A 17,607-nucleotide genomic window follows, 5' to 3' on the forward strand; every position below is an offset into this window, starting at 1 on the left:
CGTTTAGAAATCTGAACACATAAAATTTCCAGATCCGGTCGGCAAAAGACCGTAGATCCGATCAAACAATAGCATAAAGCATCACAAATCAGTTAGCACATATAAGCATTTTAGGCATCTTCCCTAATTAAGCTAGTGCTTGTGTCTATTCAGGTGTATTACCTAAAATATATTGGACACACTCCTCATAATCATCGCTTAGCATTCTAAGTTTAAGTCTAAAAATAAATCCTTATTCCTAGTTCTCTTAAACTAATGCTCTGATAGTCTGATACCAACTGTGACATCCCCATTTTCTCGGCCAGAAAAGATCGTTTTGTTTATGCGTTATAAAAATCGGAGTACCTCTTTTAATAAAAATGTTGCAGAATTTGTTCCCAGTAAAACATGATAAATACGTTATCAAAGCATTTTCGAAGAAAAATATTTTTATTCATTTTAAAACATTTGCGATGTCATCATCAATACAGAAACATAAGCATAAACAGAACTTACATTCATTATCACTAGTGATTTATATCACCATAATCTCTCAGTGTAACGTGACTTCATATCAACATCTGTGATATAAATAAACTGAGTGGGTCAGGTTGGAAAACCTGGTAAGACATAGGGTTTTCAACACACAATAATATAATTATTATGTTTAATCATCATACAATTGACCCAATTACCAATCCCCATTATCTTATTTACTCTTGAGGATCTACCCTAAGAATCAGCTATTTCTTGTTCATTCATTCCTAAGGAATCGGCACGAAATCCATTGTTGCCAGGGTTTTCTCAACGGGCACTAAATCCATAGTTACCAAGGTTTTCTCAGTAGGTGTTAACTCCATAGTTACCGGGGTTTACTCAACGGGCGCTAACTCCATAGTCACTGAGGTTTATCTCGTTTATTGACGGTATCGTATTCGAGAGTCCACTCACAATACATGTCAATGGGTTTTTAGAGTACACCGGTGAACACATCGTTCACAACACCTACAGGTTGCGAGCCTGGTAGTGTTCCACTGGACTATCTAGAATAGTCCATGGTTGTCATCCATACTCTGCTAGATGACGTCGTGAGCCAGCTGGAGACACCCAGGCACGGCCTGGTGCTGACACGTGGCATCACATATAGGGTGGAAATCAACTGATTTTCAAAAATTGAAAACATTCACGTACGACCTCCGTTTTCGAAGTTCTTTATATCCACGCATAGGTAAAAACAAGATATACAACTTTCATTTAGACTCTGTTGGCTAATTCTCGACCGATCTTAAATTTAACAGTAGGAGAAGATTATATTGTTAAATGTCCGCGTAAAATTCATAACTTCTATATACGGACTCCGTTTTTGTCTGTCTTTCTATTGTTAAGTTCCTATTAATGAGATATTCAACTCTCATTTAGGTCGTGTAGGCCATAAACCGCTCGAACTAAAATTTGAGTTTCGGGTCGTGCACTACTATGCCAAATCTTAGAAATTCATAACTTACTCATATGAAGTTAGATTTCGGCGTTCTTTTTTTGTATGTTCTCGGTTTAACGTATTCTACAAATTTTGTTTAGATTTCTAAGGCTAAAGGGTCCTCCATCGTAAATTCACTATTTATGTCTCCCGGTGTCATGTTGGTTTTGCCGAAAAACTTCGACGGACCATAACTTCTTCGTTATAACTCGGATTCCGGCGTTCTTTATATGTACAGAACCCTTGAGAAGTATTCTACAACTTGGTTAAGATTATTTATTCTAAATAATCTTTTGTCAAAAAGTCATTTTCGACTCTATTAGCTCTAAATTGACTAGCTCGGATCTACGGGCGTTACAACGAAGGATGTGGGCAGTGTGCCGGTTATACAGGAATTTCGGGATGTTTTTCCCGAAGATTTACCATGAGTGCCTCCGGAGAGGCAAGTGGAGTTCTGAATTGATTTGGTGTCGGGTGCCGCTCAGATAGCGAAGACACCATACCGATTGGCACCTCCCGAGATGCAGGAGTTATCATTGCAGCTTCAGGGGCTGCTAGACCGAGGGTTCAGATGTCCGAACAGTTCCCCGTGGGGAGCACTGATCATGTTCATGGAAAAGAAGGATAGATCACATAGGATGTGAATTGATTACCGAGAACTAAACAAACTAATGGTGAAGAACCGTTATCCATTGCCAAGGATCGATGATTTGTTCGATTAGCTGCAGGGTGCGTCTTGGTTTTCCAAGTTGATCTTCGGTCGGGGTACCATCAGATGAGGATATACCGAAGACAGATTTCAGGACTCGGTATGGGCATTATGAGTTTGTGGTGATGTCATTTGGGCTCACCAATGCCTAGGGCTGTCAAATCGGGCAGTCGTGTCGTGTTTTTGTCTGACACGACACGACACGAGAAGGTTTTGGATGGCACAAACACGACATGAAACGATGTCGTGTTTTTTTTCATTAACACGAAAACAAACTAAATAAAACACGACAACACGACACGACACGACAAAGATAATATTACATAACTATTAGTGTATTTCATTCATACTTAAAGATATATAACACGACAAAAATGACAAACACGAAAAACACGACAACCACATGCTTAATCGTGTCGATTTATGAACACGAACACGACACGACATCGTGTTTTTTAATCTTGACACGAACACGACACGAACACGAATTTGAATTTCGATTTCGTCCCGATTTCGTTTCGTTTCGTGTATTTTTGTCGTGTCGTGTCATAAATTGACACCGCTACCAATGCCCCAGCAGTGTTCATGGATCTCATGAACAGGGTGTGTAGACCGATGCTGGATCGGTCGGTGATCGTTTTTATTAATGATATCCCGGTCTATTCTAAGACCAAGGAGCAGTATGAGTAGCATTTAAGGGAGGTACTGGAGACCCTGAGGGCAGAGAAGCTTTATGCAAAGTTCTCCAAGTGTCATTTCTAGTTATTAGAGGTACAGTTTCTGGGGCACATCATCAATCAGGAGGGCAATTCTGCTGATCCAGCCAAGGTTGAGGCTGTAACGTGGTGGGAAGTACCGAAGAACGCATCAGAGATTCATAGCTTCTTGGTTTTAGTGGGCTATTATCGGAGATTTATCCAGGATTTCTCCAAGATTTTTATGCCATTGACCCGCTTGACCAAGAAGAATGTGACATTTCGGTGGGACACGGATCAACAGTTGACTTCTAGGACCCTGAGACGGAAGTTATGTAAGGCTCCGATTCTAGTACTACCCGAGGGGTTAGACGATTTGGTGGTGTACTATGACGCATCGATTTCAGGGTTAGGCGCGGTACTGATGCAAAGGGGGCACGTGATAGTTTACGCCTCGGGGCAGTTGAAGCCTCATGAGGCGAATTACCCCACTCACAACATGGAATTGGGGCAGTGGTGTTCGCCCTCAAGATTTGGAGGAACTACTTATATGGGTTACGATGCACCATCTATACTGATCACAAGAGCTTGAAGTATTTGATGGATCAGCAGTTCGGTCAAAAATACGGTTTATACTTTACTTTTCTAGGAAATTGTAGTTTTCGGTCTAGGACCGAAAAAAAAACTTGGGCGTTTACAAGTGTTGTAAACGCATTTACAACCATTGTAAACGCCTTTACGGTTGTAAACGTGTTTGCAGCCTCTGTTCCCTATATACAGTGTCAGTAGAGACACAAGCGGTAGAGCATATTCTAGAGAGAGAAAGTTAGAGATAAGAAGAGTGTGTGTGTGTGGATCTTATGTGTATGGAACATCATTCATATTATTGAATACTTCATAGATTCATATTCTTCTTCTTCTTCTTCTTCTTCTTCTCTATTTCATCTTGCATCATCCGCTTGATTGGGATTCCGCACCATCAAGCGGAACTAATTGATACATCAAGCTAATTTTTGGGACTTACAATTGGTATCAGAGCTTGGATTGTATCAATCGTTTTGGCAAGATCTTGAGCGTTTTTGCACTTTTTCTTGAAGGATTTTATGTTTTTGGATAGTTTTTGAAAAATTATTGGGGGTTTGTTCTTCGTGTTTTAAAAATGAGTTTTTGATCGAGTGATTGAGCTAAAAATGTGAAAAATCATGTTTTTTGGTCGTAAACAGCGAAATCCGGCGGCCATTTTCGCATTCAGCGTGTTTTTCCGAAGTGTTTACAGTTGTAAACCCGTTTATAGCGGTAAACTCGTTTCCAGCCGATAACGGGGTTTGCGGTCAGGAGGAGCGTGTCTGAGTTTTCGGTCTGAAGCGTTTACAGCCTTGTATGTTTTCAGCTTCAAATAGTTTACGGCTCCGCGCGTGTGTCGGTCCTCCTTTGCGGTCAGCAACAAATATTCAAAAATCTTGGTGGGAGCAAGCATTGAACCTGGGTCTCTCCCATACACAACCCACGTCTTACCAATTGATCTAGCAAGCCTGATGTTTAACATCTTCCCTGATTAAATCCTATAGCTTCACAATTTCGTTCCAATTTTCAAATTTTGGAAATTTTAGCCCAAAAAAAATTAGTTTTTTAATTTTAAAATTCCATTTTCTACCCAAAATTTTGGTTTTTAATTTTTTACTATCATTTTTGACTTTTTACCTAAAAAAATTGTCTTTGACTTTCAAGTTTGACCTTTGACCTTAAACTTTGACTTTCTCGTTTAATTTTCAAGTTTTCACATTTAACTTTTTGGTTTGACTTTTTAAATTTGACTTTTAAGGCTGACTTTCAAGGTTTGAAGTCAAAGGGCATTTTTGGTAAACAATGAGTTCCTCAAACATTTCGGTCAATGAAGTTTCATGCTCTCAATCTTGTGAAGCTACGATTAAATTTCTTCGTGAACAAAATGATTTGCTAAAAAGGGATAATGATGACCTTAAATATAAAGGATATACACTTAGGAAGGCCCAAAAACCTTTGAAAGCGCAACTAGAGGCCAAAACCAAGGACTTCCAAAAACTTCAAGAAGAATACATTAATAAATGTGCAAATTATAGATATGTTAAGGAACAACTTGCAGACATGACTACCCAACTTGATGCATTAAAAGTTAAATATAAAGATGCTGAATTCAACTTTAATAAATTTGATGTGTCAAGTGAGGTAGTTGCATCCATGATAGAAAAGCAACTAAAATTTAAAGATAATTGAACCAATGGTCTAGGGTATCATAGTGTTCCACCTCCTTTAAATGACAACTATAACCCACCTCTTGAGACCAACGAGGAAGAAATACCTACTCAGTATAGCCAAACCACTATTCCAGCTTCAGTTAAGACTGAACTATGAGGGCCAATTGAGGGTGTTGAGATGAAAGATTCTAATGATTCTTCTTCCTGTGCAGGTAAAGCAGTGATAGATGAGAACAAGGAGAACAAAATTAATTCTAGTTCTGTTGACTCTGTTGATTGTCAAACCAATGTCTCCTTGCACTCTGAATCTGTTGCTTCTAACTCAGTTGCTTCTAATCAACCTGCTATTGGTAAATACATGCCACCAAAACAAGCGAATCAAAGTGCCTGTTGTATGTGTGCATGCGGGAACAATAAGAAACGAGGCAAGGGAATGCCACCAGGGGCAAGAAGAAACAATTCCTACATGAAGAAAAAGACATGTTTTCACTGTGGAACACCTAGACACATTGCCAGAAATTGTTCAAATCGCTCATACGTTCCCTACTATGCACAAGGCTGGCAGAACGCACAAAGAGGGAGCTTTTCCAAAAGAAACCCTTTGAGGCCACGTTCAAACAATGGTGACTGGAACGCGTAGAAGGCCAAGAATCAAAATCCCAAAGTCAAGAAGAAAATATCAGTCAAGAAGCTAAGCTCAAGAGATGCTCCTGTGAAGCCAAGACCGGTTAGGTCAAAGCCATCTCGACGGGCGACTTCATGTTCAAAAGCAAGTACTGAGCCACCCATCCGATCAAACAAGAAATGGGTTAAACCCAACTACAGATAGTGTAACACTCTAAAAATTCAAGTCAATTTAAACTTTTCAAAAACAACCCAGTTTCGTTAAGTCATTACAAAAAGGTTTTCAATACAATTATTATCAGAGTCTTCCCAGAACCATATCATAAAACATAAACATGAGGAGCAGTACGATCACGCCTTTGCCTTGACACGGTCTCCTGAAGTACCTGAAACATTTAAACCACAACTGTAAGCCTGAAAGCTTAGTAAGATACCCCCAAAATACCAACCACATATACCATACACATAACATGCCATATCATGACAGAACACAGAACAGCCATGCACTTTGGGTCTACTGTGTGACTGGTCCGCCGCATCGAGCCTTCAGTCCACTTGGTCCACCCTCCGAGTTTATCCATATACATTGAGTCTGCAGTGTGGTTGGTCCGCCCGTACCGGGCCTTCAACCCACCTGGTCCACTCTCTGAGTCTACAGTATGACTGGTCCGCCCGCACCGGGCCTTCAGTAGGCCTGGTCCACTCTCCGAGCCTCGACACGTCTGGTTCGCCCTCGTGGGGCCTACAGCCTATCCGGACCGCTCGCTGGGCCTTCTGAATATCCGGTCCGCCCTGGGTATGTTGGCCTATAGCACAAAGCAGGACCCGCCTCAACCCAACCCCAGTCAACCAACCATGTGCACATAAACATATAATCATATAACAATTAGTCACCAATCAACCGATCTAGCAGATCACATAACATAACATCATCCTAACCAGGATACCGACCTAACCGGTGTCACACCCCAAAACCGGAACGACGGAAACGTTCTGGGGTGGATGACGTCATGTCAAGTATCACAACATATGCAGTATAATAATCAAAGTACAACAACCATTGCATTAATAGTAATAGTTTTACATAGTTTACATTACATGTAACATCAAAGTAATACAAGTAATAATAAAGGTGCAACTTGGTACTAAACGGTCTTCACCAAAAGCGCCTGGGATGTACCTGTCTATTGCTGACCTGAGAATACAAGTTATTTGAAAGCGAGTATCAGCATTTTTAAAAATGCTGGTGAGTTCATAAGTATTTAGTGTCATTTGTGTAAGTTCAAAATAACTTTATAAAAGTAGTAGTTTTAGAGTCTAAAGTGTATTAGAGTCCTTCCAAGAAAATCCTATATTTTCTTAAATAAGAGTAGTCTTCTACCAAGACCCGACAGAGTTATGTTGTAAAAAGAAATTTCCCCTTAAACACTATCATTACCAACACACGGTGTTTGATTCTATGGAAAGTAGGAGAATATCAAGGAAAATAAATATGCCTCAGTAGTGAAGACTGCTGACTAAGGCAGAAGAGATCATAGACTCCAGGAGAGTATCGAATGAACGATACGCCTGGCACAGTCTAACAAAAGGAGATACAGACCTCAGACGGTATCGAATGAATGATACATCTAGTAAGGTCTAAAACAGAGAGACATAGACCCCAGACAGGATCAAATGAATGATACGTCTAGTAAGGTCTAAAACAGTGGATACAGACCCCAGACATGATCAAATGAATGATACGCCTAGTAAGGTCTAAAACAGAGAGACACAGACCCTAGACATGATCAAATGAATGATACGTACAGTAAGATCTAAAACAGTGGATACAGACCCCAGACAGGATCAAATGAATGATACGTCTAGTAAGGTCTAAAACAGTGGATACAGACCCCAGACAGTATCAATTGAATGATACGTCTAGCAAGGTCTAAAAACAGTGTAATTCTAGGTGTGTATAATCGAGGTGTGTATTTTCTAGGTGTGTATTTCTAGCATACAGTGTTAAGCGTCGTTACCTTAAGGCCATGAATTATAAGGTAACCCCGAGATACTCGTAACCATACTAATAGACACTAGAGAACTCGACGCCCTGCAAGCGTCAAAATAAAGATGTGACATTTGTCACCCCTTGGCTTGGTAGGCCGTGGACTGTAGCTAGCAGTCAGGGTGAGGGGGTGTCAATCCCGTATAGATCTATACACATAATGTCCGTTCTCCCTACAAGAGACTATGGTTACCAACTAGACAACAGAGAAGGCTGTGTCCTGAAGATGTATCCCGAATAGTGGATTTCTGATGTAAGTGTGGGACTAGCAGTAGAGACTCATAACTGAACCGATCTATGTAAATCCATATGTCTATACATGTATACATGATATATAATTAATGATCAAATGACCTTCGGATGGATATCCAATCCCACCAAACCACATCTCAACGAACAAAAGGAAATAGGGCGAACTAGCCTTCCTAAGTCCTTTAACCATTATTTATATAACTATACATGTACAGACATACATTTAACTAAGTGGAAGCGTATTGTGAAGTAGAAGTGTATCGTGAAGTAGAAGCGTTAATAAGTATAAGTGAAGTAGAAGAGTATCGTGAAGTAGAAGTGTATCGTGAAGTAGAAGCGTTAATAAGTATAAGTGAAGTAGAAACGTTAACAAGTATAAGTGAAGTAGAAGCGTTAACCAGTATAAGTGAAGTAGAAGCGTTAAAAAGTATAAACGTATAACGAGGTGGAAGCGTATCACGAAGTAAAAGCGTTATCAAGTAAGAGCATTAACTAAGTAGAAGTGAAGCAGTAGTATCTTAACCAAGTAAGAGTATAAAAACATGGAAGAAAACTTTGATAAAAACTTTGGAAAACCTTCATACTTAAGAAAATCACGACTTGGTATTCTTTTGTAAAATAAGTTTGAAAACCTTTAGAATTCCTTTGGAAACCTTTCATAAACACATTCTGATAAAACAATATAAGTAAAGATTTGAACAAGTAAAGTCGTTTTGGAAAAACCATTCACAACATCATACTTGGTAAAAACAGTTGACAGTGTAATAAATCCTTGTGCATGCGGGTTATCAATCACATGTGATTGATATGATAACTGGCATGTTTAACTTGTATTCCCCCCCCCCATTAAAACATGTAAAAACATTTAAAAGTTTCATTCAGGGGTTGAACTCACCTGATGTAAGTGGATCCGACGAAGGTGTCGGTTGGGTGCTCGGTGTCAAGTAAAGACTTGAACACACTTAGTGAACTATTAACATATGATAACATATGGTTACATACAATTAGTACATATAATACTAATTAAACAAGTATATGCATCCTAAAGTGCGGAAAACACTTTGATTAAATGTTAGGGGTGTCCCGGGTAACTTTTAAGGGTGTGTATGGCTTAAATAGGGAGTTTACTCTCCAAGAGTAAACTCTTCATAAAGTTCACGACCCTGGGACTAACTCCCCATGAGTTTACGGCCGTAAACTCATGGTGAGGGTGTTCTAGGATGCTAAATGGCCTTACATCTCTCATAGAATTAGGCTAGGTCCAAATGTAAAGTGTATGGATGGATTTAAGGCATCAAATGGACCAAATAAGGAGTTTACGGCCCTAAACAAGGAGTTTACGGCCGTAAGCTCCTATGTACATATTATTTTGGTGTTTTAAGGGCTTAAATGATGGAGAATAAAATCCTATGCATTTTTCCAAGTCAAATGGTGAGTTTAGGGCATCATTTGGGCACTTTTTAGGAGTTTACGGCCCATGGACCTTTCCTGGGGGGGGGGGGGTTACGGCCGTAAACTCCTATTTCCTTGGGTTTATTTAATGTTTAAAGCATTTACAACAATGGTATTGCTTCTAGACATTTTTCCAAGGCCATAGGAGGTGTTTGGGGCATTTCTAACACCTGAACTCGAGTTTAATCCCCATGAAGAGGATTTTACGGCCCAAGCATGTTCTTGGGCAGTAAAATCAAGTTTACTCCCCAAAATTGTAGTTCAAGGTGTTCTAAGTCCGATTCCATAAGTCATTTAGCCATATCTAAGCCTTAGGGGTAGTTTAGAGGGGTTTGGGGGCTTAAAAACCCCATTTAAGGGTGTTCAGGGTCCAAGAGTGTTATTGGGCCGTAAACACCTTCTCTTGCCCCTATTTGATTCCTTAAACACGAATTTGCATGTTAGTTAAGCTATACAACAAGTTAGGGTAGATGTCTTACTCGTTTGAGGCTCGAAACGGGCGTTTTTGGCTCGAAAATAAGTTGTAGAGAGAGGGTGTAGTGAGAGTGTGAAAAGGGTGGAAATGAAGTCCACTCCCCTTTATATAGGGGTTTGAGTTGAGGCTTAGTGGAAATCTACCCGATACTGCCGTTAAACGGGGCTTTTGGTCGCACCCGATTTAGTGGTCGTATTTTGACTTGGTTGAAACTAAAAATTTTTCAAGGGAAAAATTGTGGTGTTTCTAATTTATTTCAACCCTCATAAAGTCATTATAAGAGTCCCAAATTTATTTAACCAGTCCAAAAGTTAACGGACAGTTAAATAAAACGAGTCTTATTAACGGAAAAGGGGTTAAAGATAACGGAATAAATTTCGGGTTGTCACAACCGGTCACTAGCATATACCATCCTAACTACCAGGATGAAAACATAGCAAACCAATAACATAACAACGATACCCAGATTACAATCCGATAAAGGGCCGACCTTGGTGCCATAGACCCTGTCGATATAGTGAGGATAACTTACCTCGCAACTGCTGACTGAAAAGATAAGATCACGCTGCTCCAACCTCCGACACGAACTCCACCACTGATAATACCAAAAGACTGAACTCAATAAATACCTATAATTACCAAAATACCCCTGGAAGTCAACTGGTCAACTCTTGGTCAAAGTCAAAGTCAACTCTTGGTCAAAGTCAAAGTCAACTTCCTGACTAACTCTACTCGCCGAGTCAGCCCACTGACTCGTCGAGTCCCCATGTTTTGAAAACTCCCATATCGTGACCCAACTCGCCGAGTCGCCCCAAGACTCGCCGAGTTCAAGGATCTCCGAGCCCTTTCCTGTTCAACACACCGAGTCGTTCCTCGACTCACTGATTTGCGACTTAACCAGAAGAGGTTGGGGTTCCATGACCAAACTCGCCGAGTCCAAGAACAAACTCGCCAAGTCCAAGGCAATCTTCAACAGACTCGTCGAGTTGTTCTTCCAACTCGCCGAGTTCCTACCTGTCTTCATGCAACTCGCCGAGTACACCCGTGTGACTCGCCGAGTACCTCTAGTTCTTAATCTATATAGTGGCTTTTTAAGCCATGAAGGGACTCCAATCCATAGATATACTCTTCTACAACCCACCCATCATGTAAAGTAGCAAACTTTACGTGAATCCAAAGAGATCTAAGCATAAAACACTCTAGGGATAGGGTTTGGGACAAAGGAACTTCACCAACAACTCTTGGGCATAGACTTTTTTGACTCCTTGGGTCATTACAAGCCTAGATCTGAGGTAGCAACCTCAGATCTTACACCAAACTCGAGATGGACCTCATTTATGCTCCAAAAACCCCACAATTGATAAATCTAGATGTACAAAAGCTCAAGAACAGATCTATTACCTCCAATGCAAGCTCCCACTGAAGTAGACCTCGGATCTATGTCCCTTCCTTGCTGCAACCCCTTTGCTCTTCAAGATTTCCTTCCTAATCCACTTATCCAAGCTCCAAAAGGTGCTCCAATCTCTCACTCACGTCTATTAGGCCTTCTGGAACTCAAGGGAGGGTAAAGAGGCTGGGGAGAGGGTATTATGTTCTTTATATAGGGCTCAACCCCCGGGATTAGGGTTTTCTCCATACAGCACCAACTCGCCGAGTCCACCCATGCGACTCGCCGAGTTGGTCACTTAACACGCGACCCGTAACGCGACTCGAATCGACGAGTCTATCCATCGACTCGCCGAGTCGACCTTCTTATTTACACTTTTAGCCCTTCAACTTTACTTCTGAATTTCCGGGATGTTACAGATAGGTACCAAAGGTTCAATATCCCAAATCTTCTAATGATTCTAATATTTCTTCATCTTCTATTTGTGATAAGCAGGACATGTCATGGGAAAGAGTACCTTACGTAGACGGTAATGGTCAACCCAGTTTCAAAATGGACTGGGTTCCAAAGACCAACTGATCCTGCTCTGTGTTGGAGCAGCTATGGAGACATATCATCAGACTTTGGTTTGTTGGTAGTGGTTGTTCCAAGCACATGATAGGAGACATCCCTCAATTGTACAATACTTGGAACTTAGTTTGAGAGTATGTGTCCTTTTTGGGAAAGGAAGAAAGGAAAGGATCACACATGGGGTTTGTGCTTTACGATGTGAAGAATTTTCGGATCTGTTCTGAGATAGAAATATGCGTGCTGTTCTCAAACCTTCTGGATGCAAATTCAATCAGTGACTTACAGTTTGAGTTTTCTTCTCAATACTCCTAAGTTTATCTTAAACTAATTCGTTTTGAAGACAATATTTTATTTTCTTATAATTTTTCGTTTGTAGGTTTTGTTAATTAGGGAAGTGATATGAAGTATAGTGATAAAGGGCAATTTATGATGTGTGTAATGCACTAAAGCCGAATTGTCTAGACTTTGTGTTCAATGTGATGGTAGGCACAAAGGATTCAAAAGGACTAGACTTAGATTGACAAATGAAAGGACTTGACAATATAGACTTAGATAGTCTCATTTGGACTGACAATACGACGCTTGGGTAGATTGAGCAGTGAGATAAACATGGGAACCTGCGAGATACATTAAAGTTAATTATCTAGAACTGTGGCTCAACATTTCGTCAATGTACGAACTTATGTCCTTAATTCCAGTACTAATAGGACAACTGGGGGGGTTCTGATAAAGTAGGTCTGTAGGAAATTATTTTTTTGCTTTTTATCTATCGGTCATATGTTGCATCCTTTGCGTGATTGGAACATATCTGACCTGGAATGCAACATACACAAATCTATCTCTATGCTTCCCTTTATCTATGAAATTCCTTCTAATTGTTATCCATATGTTGTTCCCTCTGCGTGATCGGAAGATCTGACCTTGGACACAACATATGCACCATTCTACATCTCAACCTACCTATCTATGTTAGTCATATGTTGTTCCTTCTGCATGATTGGAAAACATCCGACCTAGCATACAACATATACATTTCTATTTCTGAATTCTTTCTTAATGATTGAATACTCACCTAAAGTAAGGAGTTCTTTGGAAGCTCTTGATTACCAGGGTATGTCGGGAAATGGGGAACACGTTCTAGTACATCTAAAATTGAACCATTTAAAAGGTTGTCTGTAGATCTCACTGCTGAATTTAAGTGGACAACAATATCCTTGGTCGTCATCAGCTAAATGTCTATTTAGGAATATATATGACAATGACTTGTCACTTATAATCTGTCAAATTTGTCAAATATCCTTTGTGTTTAAGTGGACCACAATACCAGTGATTGACCAGATCCAGACATGCAGGCATGTGCTGATAAACGATATTGAATTGTTTGACAACTTTGATCCCAAATATTTTTTTTGTTAAATTTGTTCACAGTTTTCCTCTATGCACAAATTTAAGGGGGGGGGGGGGGGGGGGGAATTAAAAATTTTAAAAACCAAACAAAAATCAGAAAAAACCAAAAATCCAAAAATAGTGTTATTTTTGTTTTTTTATTTCTTTTTCAGAAAAATATAAAAAAATCAAGAAAAAGTTTGTTTCTGTTTTATTTTTTTCATAAAATATGAAAAATCCAAAAATATTGTGTGCTAAGTTTTCTTTTAGTTTTGTTTTTATCTTAATTTTTATTTGTCTTGAAAAGTGAATTCAGATGTAGATGAGACTCATGGAGATTGTATCGAAAATTTCTGAGCCAAGGCTTCATCCGTGGTTGTCGAAGAATATTCATTCGAAGGAACAAGAAATGAAGATTATTCTTTCAACATTCAATATTTCAACCCCAGAAGCAAGGTGAAGTTGTACTTGAAGATTATGTGACATATTGCATTGAAGCCTCCTAAATCAGTTGGTTGCTATCTATGTACCTACTGAAGTGATCCAAAAGATTTGATCTCTATGATATTCTCTCTGAAGATTCTCAAGTTGAAAGCGAAGATTTTCAAGAATCCTTTCAAGAAGCCTCCACACCCAACATGCGTTCAAATTCAAATTTTGAAGAAAAGCCAACTGTTCAAGATGAAGTCATTCACCAAGAAGATTCAGTTGTTTATCTTGAAGTTGTGAAGAAATAGAAGACAAAAAGCTGAAGCCAAGCTCCGAATGAATATTGACAAGAAAATCCAGCTATATTTTTAGGGGGGAGTTTGTTAGGTCAAAGAAAAGAAAGCTATAACCTAAGGGGGAGATTGTTAGGTCAAAATATGGTTTATACTATACTTTTCTAGGCAATTGTAGTTTTCGGTCTAGGACCGAAAACAACCTTGCGTTTACGGTTGTAAACGCATTTATGGTTGTAAATGCATTTACGGTTGTAAACGTGTTTGCAGTCTCTGTTCCCTATATATAATGTCAGTAGAGACACAAGTGGTAGAGCATATTCTAGAGAGAGAAAGTTAGAGAGAAGAAGAATGTGTGTGTTTGGATCTTATGTGTATGGAACATCATTCATATCATTGAATACATCATAGATTCATATTATTATTATTCTTCTTCTCCATTTCATCTTGCATCATCTGCTTGATTGGGATTCCACACCATCAAGCGGATTTGATTTATACAACAAGCTAATTTTTGGGACTTACAGATCAGCAGAACCTCAACATGTGACAGAGGAGGTGGATGGACGTGCCGAAGGATTATGATTGTGAGATCCTATACCATCCAGGGAAGGCCAATGTGGTGGTCAATGCTTTGAGCCGCAAGACAGCAGGGTCCCCGATTGGGAACATTTGTATGAGGATGATGGTGATCTCTCTATTGTTAGACATTATCAAGGAGGCCTAGGTCGAGGGAGTGAAGAGAGAGAATTGTAAGATAGAGCGGATTCGGGGACAATATCCTTTGTTTGTTAAGGATAGCCGTGGTCTTTTGACATAGTGCGACGAGTGTGGGTACCAGTGTCTGGAGGGGTGAAACAGAGGATATTAGAGGAGGCACACAAGTCCAAGTTCTCTATACATCCAGGGGCTACAAAAATGTATAGAGACTTGAGACTGAGTTATTAATGGTCCTACATGAAGCAGGAGATCGCCTGGTTTATGGAGCGGTGCTTGACCTGCAGGAAGGTCAATGCCGAGCATCAGCGGCCTATTGGCAAGGTACAGCTGCTACCCATTCCCATGTGGAAATGGGAAGAGATCACTATGGACTTCATCACGAAGTTACTGAGGACAGTGAGGGGCGTGGACTCCATATGGGTGACCATGGACAAACTAACGAAGAGTGCCCACTTCATTCCAATTTCGGAGAGTATATCCGCTAAGAAGTTGGCGGATATTTATGTGCGAGAGGTGGTGGCTAGACACGGGGTTCCAGTGTGATAACCGTCAAATTCTGGTCAATTCAAAGTCAAATAAAGTCAACAAGTCAAACCGGTCAACTCAACTAACCCTTGTGTACTAGGGCTTACGTTATGTATTTACTAAACAACTCGCTAGAATGAGAGATCATAAATCGAAAAGTACGTACATCTAGATCTCCTTAACCTAAAAACTATGGTAAGTGACGAGCCAAACCGATAAAACAATGTTGTATACTCATCAGGAGTGTGTAAGATCCTTAAACAAGGCTTAACGGGGTTTACGGACCTTGCATTGCGAAGCCGGACACTCAAAAAGGTCACAAATGAAACCTCTCTCAATCGTTTCCACTCTATCTCTCTTTATCGAGAATCTCTCCCAAATATCTCTTTGTATGTGAAATCTCTCCAAGAATGTAAAATCTCTCCCAAATCTCTCCAAGAATGTGAAATCTCTCCCAAATATCTCTTTGTATGAGAAATCTCTCCAAGAATGTCAAATCTCTCCCAAATCTCTCCAAGAATGAGAAATCTCTCCAAGAATGTGAAATCTCTCCCAAATCTCTCTCAAAAGTTTCTATAACTTTTTGAAGTCATTCGGGTCATTCCGACCCTTAAACGGGTCAAAAACGGCTTAAAACGGGGCAAAAACGGACAAAAAGGGCTTAAGGACCTGAAACCTTCTGAGCCGAAGGCTGCTGACCCGAACCCGAAGGGTCCTCTCGGGCCCGAACCTCGCATACACCCACTCGAACCCGAGACTACTGTTCATTCGGTTCATTTCGGGTCTGACCACCTTCGCTTCTAAGACTTCGGACCGAGCCTTCGCCTTCGCCTCTCGCTTCTGGTTCGCCCCATTTCGCTTCCGGCTCGGCATCAGTAGGGACCGAACCTCGGCCTAGGACCGAGAGGTCTCGCTGGAAGTTCTTTTTCTCCCGGTTTTCGTCTAGTTTTGCGTTTAAGGCCCGTTTTTAATTATTTTAATGCGGGATTTTCACCCAAAACTTTATTTTAACATATAAGGCCCCATATTTATTAATTATCCACATTTTTGGGGATAAACCTTATCCAAGAAGAGTGGGCGAAGTACAAGAGGATGGGGTGTTGACTTTGCTTTAATCTATGACACAAGCAACCTCCCATACCCACTCCATGTCACTATTCACCATCAGCCCATACCTAGTCATTTCATGGTACTTTCTCACCCTTTTTCAGCCATACACTTGGTCAAGGGTAAGAAAACTCTCCTCTCTCCTCACTTCTCTCATTTTCTCTCATTTCACCAAGAAGATCCAACTCTTTCCTCTCTCACTTCCTCTCTCTAGAATTCAAGACTCTAAGGCTGATTTTAAAGCTTTATTCTTCTCTTGGTAAGTATAATTCATCCTCCTTGTGATTATTACACCTCATTCTACTCAAATCATTGATTTCTTACACAAACATCATCACATTCTTGTTAGATCTTCGAACCGTCAAGTAATTCTTCAAGTGTTCTTGAGTTGAACACTTCTTCTCTCCATCATCCATCTTCTGAAATCACTCAAGGTGAGTTCATACCCCTACATTTTTATGTTTTCTCAAGTTTTTAGGAGGGAATACAAGTTAAAACACCAAGAACATAACTAAACTTTTCTAACAGCCTTCATCAGAAAAGTTCAACTCCATTCACGGACTGTTTTGGACAACTTAAACATTTTAGTTTTCAAAATTTTTTTAGGTTCAAGTAGTTCCACTTCTTAGCTTTAAAATGACTACTTGCACATCTCGACACGATTTTTCTACAATTTATGGTGATTTTTACAAAACAGCCTGTCTTTTCAAACACAAATCTGGACCAGTCTGTGAATATGAGCATTTTAATACAAGTTAAAGGCTTCCAAAAATCATGATAAAAATTATGAGTAAACTAGACACATTTTAGGAACTCTCAGAATTTACGGATCTAGTTTTCGACTTCGTATGATTTTTCTAAAACGGTGCAGAAAGGTTAAGAGTTAGTTAACAACTTATAACTTTCAAAACACTTTGTAACATGTTGAGCAAAGTGTTAAATCTTTGATGACTTCATATATTACATGTATTTTCTTGTAGTGGCATAATTATATAATAGAAAATACTTACTGAATTTATAAGAATCCCCCATCATAACCATTAGTACAAAACAAAGCAAGGTAAACATAGCTATATTGTACTATACATTTGACTTACATAGAAAAGGTTCTTATACACCACAAATAAACATACTAAACTATAATAAGTATAGTTAGGTTGCATATACATTTCAAACATTTTGATAAACTATAATAGATATAGTTTATGATCATTTACATTACAAAAAGGTTTTCACACGAATGGGG

Source organism: Lactuca serriola, chromosome 6, assembly GCF_051521515.1.
Source record: "Lactuca serriola cultivar US96UC23 chromosome 6, Lser_US96UC23_V15, whole genome shotgun sequence".
In the NCBI taxonomy this organism is placed as follows: Eukaryota; Viridiplantae; Streptophyta; class Magnoliopsida; order Asterales; family Asteraceae; genus Lactuca; species Lactuca serriola.